General features: G+C 46.7%; 1 pseudogene; it reads right to left on the reverse strand.

Moving 5' to 3' along the window:
* Positions 1 to 4,433: 4,433 nt before the first annotated feature.
* On the reverse strand, positions 4,434 to 15,114 carry LOC138297133 (LIM and senescent cell antigen-like-containing domain protein 1 pseudogene; annotated as a pseudogene).
* Between the last annotated feature and the right edge of the window lie 274 nt (positions 15,115 to 15,388).

A 15,388-nucleotide genomic window follows, 5' to 3' on the forward strand; every position in this document is an offset into this window, starting at 1 on the left:
TGACCTGTGAGGAGGGACTGGTGTAAATGAGGTCATTCTGTTGGCGTTGTGCGGCGTTGCGGTCGTCATATGTCGACTGCCGTGCAACACCGTATTGGTTATCATTGGGGCCTATGGGGCCCAGGACCGAATGGTGATGTACGCCAGTAGTGACGGTACGCACCGCCGCGGACGTGACCGCCATTTTCTATCTGTTCACTCACTTGCTACCTGACCTTCAACAGGAGAGGACCTACACTGCAACTGCTGCTGTGACCTGTGTCTGGAAGCGGCAATGGCTCTAGTGTCTGGGGAAAGGGCCCCTGCCTTCACTTTGAAGGAGTTGAAGAGATTGGTTGATGTGGTCCTACCCCAGTACCCTTTACTCTATGGTCCTCCAGACAATCAGGTGAGTACACTGTGAGCATGATGCATGGGACATGAATGTATGGATTGCTGTGTGTGTAAGCCTTGTGTTGGGGGGGTCTGAGGGGTCCTGTGCAGAGTGCTGCATGTATGGTTTCAATGTATGTGCGTAAGGGGATGGGGGGATATGGTGGGCCATGAGTATAACACTCAGGACGGTATGACTAATGCCTTTTCTGCTGTATTTTTTCTGCAGGTCAGCGCACATCAGAAAAAGGGTATTTGGTGTGCCATCGCCAAGGAGGTGTGGACCCTGCAGGTCTTTGACAGGCGGAGCACCCACTGCGGAAAATGGTAGGAGGACCTGCACCGCTGGGCAAGGAAGGAAATGGAGGCCCAGCTGGGGCTGGCCTCCCAACGAGGAAGGGGTGCCCGTCGTACCCTGACCCCCCTGATGTTCCACATCCTGGCGGTGGCCTATTCAGAGTTTGATGGGTGCTTTAAGTATCACAGCAGCCACAAGGGGGTGTGTACAGATTCAGAATCATGACTTTGCGTGTGTTAAGGTGTTCCCTGGGTGGGGGATGTGGGCTCTGGGTGCACCTAGGCCAGGGTGAACTTGGCAGGGTAGGTTCAATGATGGGCAAGCTCAGATGCACTCCAACCCCAATAATGTTAGTGGGCATCTACTACTGGGCAGGGTACTGTGGGTTTCAGGTGTGCAGCTAATGACGTTAGGCATTGTATTCCATAGCCTGGTGACTAGCATTGTAACTGGTTGTGCATGGCCTAGTGCAGAGGGCTCTTCCCTGTGAGTTGTGTACACCAACAGTAGTGTTGTTGTTGGCATTGACCAAGTGTATCCTCTGTCTCTCCCCCCCTTTTTGTTTTGTCACCCTGTCCTTGTGTGCATTAGCATCATCTGGTGGAGGAGCAGAGACACCGGCGATGGAGGGAGCTGCATCCCACATGGGCCTGGAGGCCGAATCCACTGAGGGTGAGGGCAACAGTGGGATGGAGGGCGAGGGGAGCACCATGACGAAGACAGGAGGGGACAGTACTGACAGTGACACCTCCTCCGAAGGAAGCTCCTTGGTGTTGGCGGGCACCTCTGTGCCCACCCCAATGACAGGTACAGCCACCACCCCCATACCAGCACTGCCCTCCCAGGAGCCCCTCAGCGTGTTTACCGTTCCCGCTCACCCAAGAGGGTGGGAACCCTTCACCCCAGGCACCTCAGGCCCTGCCCCAGTCAGCCCTGCTGCCCTCAGTGAGGAGGCTATTGACCTCCTGAGATCCCTCTCTGTTGGGCAGTCAACCATACTGAATGCCATCCAAGGTGTAGCAGGGCATTTGCAACAAACAAAGGCTCTGGCCAACTCACTGATGGCAGCCATTTTCCCTGTCTCCAGCCTCCTCCCTCCAACTTCCTCTACCCAGTCCCAATCCCCTCAACCCCAGCCTATTCCAAGCACACCTTCAGACCAGCAATCACCCAAATCAACACACAGAAGTGGCTCAGGCAAACACAAGCACCCCACTTCATCTCACAGGCACTCACACAAGCACCATCCACAGGCAGACACACCAACATCCACTGCCTCCACTGTGTCTCCCTCCTCCTCGTCGTCCACCTCCCTCCCAGTAGTGTCTCCACTCACACCTGCATGCACTACATCCTTATCCAATACCTCCATCACCAGCACACCTATCACTACACACCCCTCACTGGCAGTCACACCCCCTAATCCATGCACACGTCCCCTATGTCCTCTCCCATTGTGTATGTGACCCCTCCTCCGAAAGTACACAAACGCTAGCACTCAAACACCCAACAGCCATCCACCTCACAACAGCATCCAGCCCATGCACCTGCACCCAAACACAGCAGACTGACACCTCCTACAACTACTCCCTCTTCCTCCACATCCAAACCTTCACCCTCTTCCCGCCCCAGTGTCCCTAAGAAGCTTTTCCTCACCAACATTGACCCCTCACCCCCATCCTTCACCTCGGGCCAGGGTGGCCAGAACTCAGCCCAGCACCTCAGCCACCCAGTCCAGGGCCACAGTGGTTTCTGCAGCAACTGCAGGTGTGAGAGGCTCCAAGGAGGCACCCGTCAGCCCAGCCAGTGTGCCAGCACCCCCTGCCAAGGCCAAGAAGGGTCCACCACCTAGCAAGGGCAAGATGGGGCACCAGCCAGCAAGGGGAAGGAGGCACTACGAGCCAGTGAGGGCAAGAAGAAGACACCAGCTGGCAGAAGCAAAGAGGCACCACCATCTGCCAAGGGCAGGAAGGAGCACACTACACCAGCAATGGCACTTCAGCTGTCCGAGGCTGCAGGTGAAGGCCTGGAGACTACCACCACCGCGGCCAGCACCGCTACCTGCCCTGCTGCCAGCAGCACCACTGCCAGCAGCAGCAGCCCCAGTGGGCAGCCGTCCGAGGCTGCAGGTGAAGGCCTGGAGGCTACCACCACCACTGACACCACCACCACCTGCAGCGCAACTGACATCCACTGAGCAGCCGTCACCGCCGGCGAGCAGTGTGTAGTAGTGACTACGTTGGCTGCAGTGCGTCCTGGCCCCTGCAACACCTGTCGGTGTGACACCCAAGTGAGAAACTGTGACCTTGCTCCGTCCAGGGTGAAGCACAGTGGACACACAGCCCCCTCCAGAACCAGTGGAAGAAGGCATCCACTCACCCCCTCCTTGGCAGGATAAAGCACACTGGGCACAAAGCCCCCTCCAGGACCAATGGAAGAAGGCATCCACTAGAGAGATTGTGACTTTGCACTCCCCAGGACCAAGCCGTGGGCACACCACCCACTAGAGAGACTGTGGCTTTGCACTCCCCAGGACTAAGAAGTGGGCAACCCACCCACTAGAGAGACTGTGGCTTTGCACTCCCCAGGACCAAGTGGTGGCCAAACCACCCACTAAAGAGACTGTGGCTTTGCACTCCCCTGGACCAAGCAGTAGGCAACCCACCCACTGGAGAGACTGTGGCTTTGCACGCCCCAGGACCAAGCAGTAGGCAACCCACCCACTAGAGAGACTGTGGCTTTGCACTCCCCAGGACCAAGCAGTGGGCAAACCACACACTAGAGAGACTGTGGCTTTGCACTCCCCAGGACCAAGCAGTGGGCATGGAGCCCCCTCCAGGCCGGTGGCACTGTACCATTTTCCTGCTGAGGTGCCCCCCCATTCCCTGTCCCCCTGAGGTGGCTGTGTTTTTTTTACCTGATGCCCCTGCAGTGTTCTCTCTGTATTTAGGCAGGAGTCAAGTGTGGCCTTGACTTCTGTGTTATGGCCCCGTGGGCCACGGACGTTTTGGAGTGGGCATTGTCCCTCCTTTTGTATATATTGTATATATTGTATATGCCATTTATTGTTTAAGGATGTATATATCTAAAACTGCACTATTACACTCATTTTATTCCATTCATTTTGTCCTTGCGCTATTCCTGAGGGTTACGGGGTGTATATGTAATGCTGTTGCATCTGATGGAGTGTATGGTGTTGGGGGTGGGGGTGTTGCGTGTTGCGTGTGGGTGTCACTCTCTTTTTCCTCCGCCCTGTGTGCTAGGTGCAGTACTCACCGTTGTCGTCTTCGCCGGAGTCCGTGTTCATGGTGTATGAGAAGGTACACCAGAATTGTAAAAAAGTGCAGCTCGGCCTCCATGGCGTCGTGGTTCTTTCTTGAATGTCGAGAGGTGAGTCGTTTCCCTTTGGAGTACTGTTTCCGCCGTGCTTTTGATGGCGTTGGTACTGCCCCGGAAAAGGTGGCGGATAGGACTGTTGTAATACAGTAGGTGGTACATTGTCTTCCACCTGGCTGTTGGCGGTTACTGCTGCAGTGTTTGTTGCTACCGCCATCGCAGTCGGTGTGTTAAAGTGGCTGTCTGTGTTGACGGTTTCTGCGGTGGTCATGATTCAATTTTTCTTACCGCCGGCCTGTTGGCGGTGTCACCGCCGACTTTATCACCGACCGCCAGGGTTGTAATGAGGGCCTATGTCATTTGCCCAGAATCACAGGATGCTGTTTGAATGCCTAGATTCCAACTTGGTTCCTCATCTCAAAAGTCATCAGCGTTGGCTGTTACGCCACCCTTTCAGCTTCTGGCATACTATCTTCATATCAAACTCCACAAATTTGTTCTGGCATGTTAGCTCAGAGGAGCAGGCAGAACAGTTCACACGTAACAGTTCAAACGTTCAATTATTATACAATGCAGACACATTTCCTTCAGTCACACAGTTACCGTGAAAGCTAACATCACCAAACAGCTGATTGTAATGGGTTTTGCAGTAAGCCAGCCCCTTCATTCATAATGGCGGTGTCCCTAGGAATGGCTTTTCTCATTTGGCGCAGACACAGTGCTCCATATGCCACTATTTTTCTATTGCATTAAACACACACCCTTCAACTGGCTGCCTGCAAGCTTCACTTGTCATTGCATGGCAAATAGCAAAACTCTCCCTTCAGATCTCGGGCATCTGCTGTGGCTTTTTTCCCATAGTTGGCACAGTTAAAGTGATCCAAATGGTAGGGGTGTGACGCCACGACGACCTGCGGCGCCCCACTTGCGGACCGTGGTCAGATCGGCAGTCCGAGTCCTGGACAGCCGTTTCTGCCGCCGGCCGCGTTTTGAGCCGCATTTCAGGCTGCTGCCTATTTTTCGGTCCACAGCGTGACCAGTCAATCTTTCTTTGTCGCCCTTATAATTTCTCTTACGTATTCTTTCTGACTTTTTTCTTTTTTCTTGTTTTCTCTTTCTTTATGGTTTTCCTCTTAGCCATCTTTTCTTCGTCCCAGGAGTCTGTGTTTCCTTCCCTGCATGCTTTGCTTTCTCTTTTACCCCATGGCTATTTTTTTTCACTCAAATGTGGCTTTTCCCAATTCAAGATGGTGTCTTTGGAACTTCCTGCGTGTCACTTCCTGTTTTCCAGTATATAAGCACAGTTGGTCTTCTGTTCCTTGCGTTGCAAAAACTTCCGTTCTGGTGGTGCTCCTCGCTCCTGTTTCCAGTGATTTTTGGACTTCTCCTGTTTTTTCTTGGCTGCAGTATTGCTGTTTCCAGTTTATATTACACTTCTCTTTTTTCTTACCTCCTTTCCAGGAGTTCCTTGCTTCTGAGTATTTTCGCAGACTGGGTTTTTTCCTCTGGGACTCCTTCTGGAGGTCACTGACTGCTTGGTGTTACTCCATCAGCAGCACCGTGGCTACTGGAAAGGGTCACCCTTACCTTGGTCTGTCCAGAACCAGCAAGAGACCAGGTGGTCCCTCGAGATTGACAAACAATTGTGGTAAGAAGCATTCAGATCGTGACAGATTGCAACGCCAAAAGAATCCTCGTTGCCCTGGAACCATGGACGTCCAACCTGATGATGTTGTGGAAACTGCGCAGTCTATGCTTCATACTATACAACAACAGACACAGGAATTACAACAACTGCATACCGAGAACACAGCTCTGAGGCAAGCATTGGTGTCACGGTCCAGTGATGTACCTGCAATTTTTTTTCCACGCCTCGTTATACTGGAGATCCAAACACGTTAAAGGAATTTCTGGACTCCTTAACGGTATACTTTGCGTTTCAACCCTCTCAGTTTACCCAGGATAAGACCAAGTTTGGTTATCTGATAAGCTCCTTGTCCGGTGCAGCCCTAGCTTGGGCAACCCCTTTGGTAGCTGCCAATGATCCGATAATATCCAATTATTCAGACTTTCTGCAAGCCTTTAAACAGATGTTTGAACGACCTGGATTGGAAGCTGCTGCAGAAGAGGCATTATGTGAGATATAATAAGGGAATCAGGATGTTCTGACTTACATAACCCGATTTAAACAACTAGCTGCAGAAACCACGTGGGTTGAACACACCTTTGTGACACTTTTTCGTCAAGGGTTACGAGACAAAATAAAAGATGAACTGGTGCATTCTACTCCAGTAAGATCATTGAAGGCACTGATGGACCTGGCACTTAATATTGAGTACCGTTTACGGGAACGTAGATTAGAGAAACGAACATCCAGGGTCCAGTCTCCGACAGTGGTTATTCGCCTGTCTCCATGTCGTCCTGAAGAAAACCGAGCAGAATTCCCTGCTACTACGGAGGAAGAACCCATGCAGATTGATGTTGCCTGTGGCCCATTATCTGAAGTAGAATGAGAGAACCGACGATGTAAAGGCTTATGTCTTTATTGTGGCAGTTCAGGTCATTTAATTCGAATGTGTCCCATCCGTCCCATCAGACCTTCAGGAAACGACAACTCCCGCCCCCTGTGAGAAGGAAGGGGACGGGAGGTATTGAAATTCCTTCAATCTGCTACTCCAGAGAAGACAACTCCGCTCTTTTTATCGTCTTAGTGATTCTTCAGTGCCCGAATCAGGAAGAACAAGTCTTTGCGTTATTGGATTGTGGAGCCAGTGGTATGTTTTTAGATGTGAAATGGGCTAAAGAAAAAGGAATACCTTGTGTTCCTAAAGAAATCCCAGAACACGTCCAAACTGTAGATGGTTCTCCTCTAACTTCTGGACCAGTGGTTGATACCACACCCAACCTTTGCCTGCAATTTGGAAGACATAAGGAACATGTGGACTTGCCACCTGATATCTTCCCCAAACCATACTATGATTTTGGGTATTCCTTGGCTGGCAAGACACAACCCATATATAAACTGGGAGACATGGACTATATCCCTTTCCTCTCACTTTTGTCAGTTGCATTGTTATTAGACTGACTCCTACTGGTCACCAAAAGGGTCCATGTTTTCCTCCAACGAAGCAAGCAGTACTATTAATGTGATTCAGGGAGTACCCAGATGCTATCAGGGGTACTCTGACGTATTCCAGAAACCTCAAAGACCCATTTTGCCTCCTCACAGGGACTATGACTGCTCTATTCCCTTGATACCTGGGGAAGTGGTCCCATTTGGAAGAATGTATTCCTTATCAGAACAGGAAAAGAAGGTACTTAAGGAATACAAAGAGGAAAACCTACAAAGTGGATTGATTGCTCCCTCTTCATCACCTGCTGGGGCTCCTCTTTTATTTGTACCTAAAAAGACTAAAGATCTCTGCCCCTGCATAGACTTTCAAGAGTTGAATAAGATTACCATCAAGGATAGGTATCCCTTACCCCTTATTAAGGATGTTCTGGAAGCAGTTCAAGGCTTAGACCTAAGGGGTGCCTATCATCTCTTATGAATTATGGAAGGTGACAAATGGAAGACTGCTTTTCGTACCCCGTTGGGCCACTTTGAATATCGTGTTATGCCTTATGTCTTACAAACGCAACTTCCATATTCCAAAGATTTATGGATTTGGTTTTCTATGATATTTTGAACCAGAGTGTGGTAGTCTATTTATGGCATTCTAATATATTCTTGCAGTCCCAAACAACACACTCAACATGTTCTTCAAGTTTTGGAAAGACTCCGACAAAATAATTTGTACTGTAAACAGGAGAAGTGTGAGTTCAACAAGACAGAAGTTCAATATATAGGTTTTCGTATCAATCCAGTTGGAATCGCCATGGACCCTGAAAAGGTACAAGCCATATTAGACTGGCCTTCTCCTACGTCTGTCAAAGAAACACAGTGCTTCTTAGGGTCGTCCAATTTCTATAGGCAATTTATAAAGGACTTTGCCCAACAACAAGGATGTATAACCCAGACCATCAAAAAAGAATGCTTAAAGAAGGGGTTTGTTTGGACAGAAGAAGCGGAAATGGCCTTTCGGACTCTAAAGTGTGCCTTTACCCAAGCCCCGATTCCTCGTCATCCTGACACTGCTAAGATGTTTATTGTGGTCACGGATGCTTCAGATCGAGCCATTGGAGCAGTGTTATTTAAAAAACAAGATGATGATAACCTTGAACATCCAATCTTTTACCTATCCCACGTGTTATCCGACGCAGAACAAAACTATTCTGTATTGGAAAGAGAATTACTGGCATTAAAAGCTGCCTGCAAGGAATGGAGGCATTTCCTAATGGGTTCTTAGGAGACTTTTGAAGTATGAACTGATCATCGCAATCTACAATGCCTCCACAGTTTTCAATGCCGGAATAGTTGTCAAGCCACGTGGGCTTTCTTTTTCAGTCAATACGATTTCATTGTTACTTACATTCCTGGATCCAAAAATATTGTGGCAGATGCTTTATCTTGCCGATATCCGGAGAGCAATATTTCTATTACTCCACACATCATTGAGCCATGTCGCATTGTGGGACTTGTTCAATCTTTTCTTGATTGGGTGAAGACCGAATATCAGAAGTTATCCATGGAAGAATGGAACACTTTAAATCCCCACTTACAAAAGCATCAGGAATATTACTTTCATAAAAACACTATATTTTTGCCTACCGAGAAGGTCCAGACAGAAGCTTTGCAAATGTGTTATGACTCTCCTATTGCTGGACATCGCAGAATTAAGAACACACAGGAACTACTCCTTTGCTCTTTTTGGTGGCCCACGTTAAAGTCTGATGCTGAAAGATATGTAAGATCTTGCCCAATGTGTGCGCAAACTAAAACACCTCGGACTAAGCCAGCGGGTCTATTGATGCCCTTACCAGTACCCTCCGTTCTATGGCATACGATAACCATAGATTTTATATGTTCTTTGCCATATTCTGCAGGTTATCAGGTCATAAAGGTTACAGTGGACTCCTTTACTAAGATGGCCCATTTTTCAGCCCTTAAGAAATTACCCACTGCTAAAGAAATGAGTCAAGTCTTTATACAAGATATCTTTCGATTACATGGTCTTCCTCAAGTAATTATTTCCGATTGGGGACCTCAATATGTATCCCGTTTTTGAAGAAAGTTTTGTACATTTTTACATATTGATGTGGCTCTATCTTCCGGTTTCCATCCGCAGACCAATGGTCAAACAGAACGCCTTAACCAAGGACTCCAACAATATTTGCACTGTTTTTGTAATGCGACTCAGAATAATTGGTCTTCTTACCTACCGTTGGCTGAGTTTTCTTATAACAATACAGTCCATAGTGCAACTAAGTCTACACCTTTCTTTTGCACTTATGGTTTTCACCCTAGTGCTTTTCCTAATGTCACTCCTAAGGACTCCCCTGTTCCTGCAGTTACCTCATTTGTTCGTCATCTGCATCAGGTCCAGAACATGATATGTGCCAATCTCTTGGCCACAAAACAATATCTGAAGAAGGTAGCTGATGCTCGGCGTAATGCTGCTTCATCTTTTCAGCCCAGGGAAAAGGTCTGGCTTTTCTCTAAATTTCTGCCTTTTCGCTTATCCCAGAACAAGTTCAAACCTCATTACTATGGGCCTTTTTGAGTTTTGCATGTGATTAATCCAGTCTATGTTCGACTTCGCCTGCCATTGACATGGAAAGTGCATCCTGTCTTTCACATATCCCAACTCAAGCCTTTTGTTCCAGATCCCTACCAGAGAACTGTCCATGGTCCTCCTCCTCTTTTGGTTGATGGTCAGCCTGAGTATGAAGTACAGGAGATATGCGATTTGCGCATTTTTTGGAATCGCCTCCAGTTTTGATTCACTGGAAGGGCTATTCCATTAGTCACTGTTCCTGGGAGGCTGCCTCCCTGTCCATGCTCCCCGCTTTGTCCGTACATTTTTTTCAGCATTTTCCAGACAAGCCCGGGGCTTCGGGGAGGGGACCTACTGTGACGCCACGAGGACCTGCGGCGCCCCACTGGACAGCCGTTTCTGCCGCGGGCCGCACTTTGAGCCGCATTTTGGGCCACTGCCTATTTTTCGGTCAACAGCGTGACCAGTCAATCTTTCTTTGGGTGCTGCTTCGCGCTGCGCCCGCTTTTCGCCCTTATAATCTTTCTTACCTATTGTTTCAGCCTTTTTTCTTGTTTTCTCTTTCTTTATTGTTTTCCTCTTAGCCATCTTTTCTTTGTCCCAGGAGTCTGTGTTACCTTCCCTTCATGCTTTGCTTCCTCTTTTACACCATGGCTATTTTTTCATTTACTCAAATTCTTTCGTTCTGGTGGTGCTCCTCGCTCCTGTTTCCGGTGACTTTTGGACTTCTTCTGTTTTTTCTTGGCTGCAGTATTGCTGTCTCCAGTTTATATTACACTTCTCTTTTTTCTTACCTCCTTTCCAGGAGTTCCTTGCTTCTCAGGTTTTTCCCAGGACTCAGTTTTTTCCTCTGGGTCTCCTTCTGGAGGTCACTGTCTGCTTGGTGTTACTCTATCAGCAGCACCGTGGCTACTGGAAAGGGTCGCTCTTACCTTGGTCAGTCCAGAACCAGCAAGGTGGTGCCTCAGGATTGACAAGCATTCAGATCGTGACAAAGGGTCATTGTTAAAGATAAGAGCTGCCTCATCAATAATCAAATGGCACTTCTGACAATGTATTTGCCCAAACCCCTGGCTTTCTCTTGGTTGTGCCAAGGACAGCAGAGATGCCTGCCAACATTTTTCACAGATCTTTTGTCGGGCAGAACCTGATGGCAGAGAAAACATCCGGATGGCAGCAATTGCTCATTGACTTAATGACAGCGCCAATTATCAATTGGCAAGAGCATTTGCCATCTTGCCATTCGTCATCCCCACTAGGGCCTGCATTGAAGCTCTAGCCTGAGGAGCACTTGAGAAAGGTGGAGGAAAAATGAGACTGCAACCTCCAGCTTCTTGCTTCTGAGAGCCAGTCCCGATTCCCGACCTGGCCACGAAGTCAACTCAACCTCAGCTCTTCTCAGTACAAGGCAGAGGTGGAGGGTGGGACTGGAGAAGCTGAGATAGCGCAGGATGTGGCCATTGAGGAAACTTGGTGTCTACACACCACGTGGCCACAAAGTGGACTACAATTCAAAGCCAGATACGTTATTAGCTTAAGAAAGCAGACAAGAGTGGTCATAAAACTACGATCAAAGCCATGCAAACACGACTGATAAAAGGAATATTCAAGAGACCAAGAAGACTAGCTTTGCCACAGTAAATGTAAACAAGCGGGAGGGGTTGGTTATAGGGAAATCCTTTCACTTTGATGCTGCAGAAAGAAAATTTAAGAGATGCATTTGAAAACACTATCTGATATTTGATCTTGGTCTTTGAATGCACAGCAAATATGATCAGATAAGAACAAGAATTACAGCCCTATTTACCGAAACAGAGGAAGTGAAAACACAAGCACTCCTGTCAAGTGCTCTTAGACAAAGATAAAAGTAGCCCTTAAACTGATGCTAATATGGGACAAGTGGAAGGCAACCATTAATGAGATGCTGCTCCATTCGGAGAGAACATCTGTGGAAAGGAGGGATAAATAGCAAAGATTGACCTATGGCAACCAAGGATTTTTAAAGGACACTGAAACCATGAAATGAAAGGCAGGTGGCAAGCTGTAAGCCCACAAAGAAGTATGCATATACAAAGTATGTACCACAGGTCTCAGGTGCTCAATCTAAAAATGGCACCTGTCTCAGAAGCCAACAGCTTTATTTCTCAAGGACTCGAGGGATGTTACTTCTTGTAAAGGACAGCAGTGGGGTTAGGATCAGGAGGGGAATTTGTGCCATAACCATTAAGTGAAATGCAGAACAGTCCAGTGTTCTTTTATTCTTTTATTAAACTTTTCGGATCTCTTCCTTACTTTAATTTTGTGGCAAATGGGCCTGTACTTTTGATGGAAAAATGTCTTCATGACTTGTTTGAAAATGTTTCTTTGACGAATGACATAGCAGCGCATCAATGTTTTCCACCCGGGGGTTGTATTTACTATTATTGAGTCTATTTCTGATTATTGATTCCTTTTCTTTTTTCTTTCTCCTCCTTTATTGTATTATTCGCAAAATGTAGATAGAACTTCTAAATATTAACATATCAGAAAAAGGAATCTTCTGTTTTGTGCCAGGGCACTCAATACAATTATTTACATTTTTAAAGTCACAAATCCAAATTATATCTAGCACATAGTATGCATTTAGCATATTCCTTATCCTGATTGTTTATTGAAATGAGATAATTTATTATCCACTTTTCAGCTATCACTCTATCTTACTCTATAAGGTTATGTGGGGAAGGTTTTTGACATGGTGACAGTGTTCTTTCACAGTGTGGCACCATGTTTGTTATTTAGAAACGGGTGATGATGTCATGTTGTGTTTTTCTTTATGTTTGTTCTATGTTATTTCAGCCTTTATGAAGCTTAAGGCTTGAATGCCAATTTAAAGGAGAGAAACGTGTTGAGGCAAAGGAGATAATAACACAGTAATATATGATGTCTACATCAATGATCTGCTTAGGACTGTTTTGAAAATGGCCCTCTCTACATAGTAACCCTCAAAACATGGTGACAGTGTTCTTTCACAGTGTGGCACCATGTTTGTTATTTAGAAACGGGTGATGATGTCATGTTGTGTTTTTCTTTATGTTTGTTCTATGTTATTTCAGCCTTTATGAAGCTTAAGGCTTGAATGCCAATTTAAAGGAGAGAAACGTGTTGAGGCAAAGGAGATAATAACACAGTAATATATGATGTCTACATCAATGATCTGCTTAGGACTGTTTTGAAAATGGCCCTCTCTACATAGTAACCCTCAAACCAATCCTGTTTCCTTCCTCCTCCTATTTCTTCAGGATTTTTGCATGTTGGCCTTAGGACTCTGTACACTTTACCACAGCTATCTCGTGCTAAAGTGCTTGTGCTCTCTCCCTAAAACATTGTTTGATTAGCATATACCTGATTGGCATAATTAATTTACATGTAAGTCCTTGTAGAGTGGCATACTATGTACCCAGTGCCTGTAAATTAAATGCCACCAGTGGGCCTGCAACACTTATTTTGCCACCCGCTTTAGTAGCTCCTTAAAACGTGTCGCAGACCTGCCATTGCTGCCTGAAACCAGTGTCCCACTGCCATGTTGACTTATCATTTTAAGCCTCTTGCCAAGCCTTAACTCCCCTTTTATTATATTGAAGTCACCTCTAAGGTAGCTCTTAAGTAGCTCAAAGGGTAATGTGCTATGTAATTAAAAGGCAGGGCATGTACTTTTTAGCTTTTCATATCATCCCAACTTTGTTTTTTCACTACTGTGATGCCTACCCCACCCATAAGACAACATTGGGATTCCTCATTAGATTGAATACTTTGTAATTCCTAAACCAGAGCTGGTATTTAGGTTATGCTTGGCATCCATGAAACTGTAATAAGAAACCCTATTTAAGGGTAAGGTTGTGGCTATCATTACAAGTTTAGGAAGTTGGCATTTTCCTGCCCTAAGCCCTCTGTGCCTGCAGCCTTCCTTAGGTCACATGACTGGGTGTAATTGACAGTTGAGGCTTTGTGAATTCACCCCAGATAGTCACACAATAGTGGGACTAGCAGAGACTGAATGGGACATTAACTGACTTGACTGGGGCAGAGCTAAGCACATCCCCACTTGCACCTGAGTAGGCTTGATTCTGCCACCACACAATGGGCTTTAAGACCCTATATTGTCAGTGCACCAAGCAAGGAGCCAGGACAGGCGAGGCAGGAAACTCCTGGAACTTCAAAGAACCCTTCTGTAAACTTTTCCCAACTTCTAGGGGCAGGGTACCGGGGTATAAAAATAGGGCTCTCTCAGATCCACTCTTTAGTTCACTATTGGACCTCAGAGGACTGTCTGCTGCTGTGACCTGCCTTGCATTTTACCAGACTCCTGCTGTACCTGGTTGGAGTGCTTTGCTGCCTGGAGCCTGCCTTGAACCTTCAGAGGCCATCCCTGCTGTGGAGCCCTGCATCTTCACCTGCGCCCAGAACTTCAGAAGTGACTCGAAGGGCTAGTTTAGCAGGCCTCCAGTTTAGAGCCACATGGACATAACACGCTCCCACCATCCTGAACCTGCACATGGATCCAACCTGAGTGAGTCTTGAACCTCCAAGAGGTCTTCATCTACTCCTGGACCCTTGGTTGTGGTGCTAAAGGTGCCCAGGTAGCCATTTTCTAAAACTAAGGCCATGCTATTTTGAACCTTAAACTTTAAACATTCATAAATCTGGTTATACTAATTAGATGTGTGCAGTTTTGGTGTCAAATATGTTATTACATTTTCTCTATTGTTCTAAATTGGTTTGGGGCTTTTCTTATGTCGTGTTTTCACTTGTTGTTTGTGGGCTGCATACATTTTTTACACATTGCCTCTACGTGCCAAGCTATCCAGGGTTAAGCACAGGTTAAATTAGTGACTTTTTGTGGTTCACCCTGCAAGGGATTGTGGCAGTTGCTTGGCCAAGGCTCACACCCCAGTCAACCAACAATCCAGTTTCTCACAGACTATAACTTATATGTTTCAACACACATTTGAGGAATAAAAAAATATTAAGATATAATACTGAAGAGGCTTATATTTCACTTGAAGAAGAATAAATATGTATTTGATTTGCTCTATAAACCAAGGGTTTCATACACTCATTGGATTGTATAGACTGACAATTGAGAGGTGCTGTTGGCCCAGCTTTTAAATGCATGTTTAATACCCATCTGAATTTAATCTCAGACACAGAACCAGGATAATAACAGTGGGTTTCTCAGTGTGTGGCTTCAAGAACAGATTTCCTGCCTTTTGTGCCTTCAAAGCAATCTCGGTTGGCCCAGCAACGCAACATGCAGAGCTGAGATCAGAGCAGCATTGATGGCTGCAACATTCATGTTGATTGGGGGTGTCCTTTGGGTGCCAAGCTGAGGCATCATCCTGCGATCCTAGCCCTCCATCTGACCTTCTTTTTTAGGAGCTCTTCTTGGCTGCTAAGCAGCCTCCTTAGAGTCATGTAGTTCCAGCTCAATGTCGTAAGGCATACAGAATATTTGGTAGTTTCCATTCACAGTCAACAGTGACTTATGCACTCTTTTCTTCCTCCTTATGAGGACAATGGTGATGGCAGGATTGTTAAATGCCTTTAATTTGAGTCACTTTCTAAATCACACTTCACTTATGCAGCCAGGCGACCTTTAGAGACAGCTATAGTATTATAAATCTGTCATGTTTTGAGAAAAGGGCACATTTTGCCCAGCACTGGCAGCAGAAAAACTCAGTGACTGGAT

This window comes from Pleurodeles waltl, chromosome 5 (assembly GCF_031143425.1).
Source record: "Pleurodeles waltl isolate 20211129_DDA chromosome 5, aPleWal1.hap1.20221129, whole genome shotgun sequence".
NCBI classification, from domain to species: domain Eukaryota; kingdom Metazoa; phylum Chordata; class Amphibia; order Caudata; family Salamandridae; genus Pleurodeles; species Pleurodeles waltl.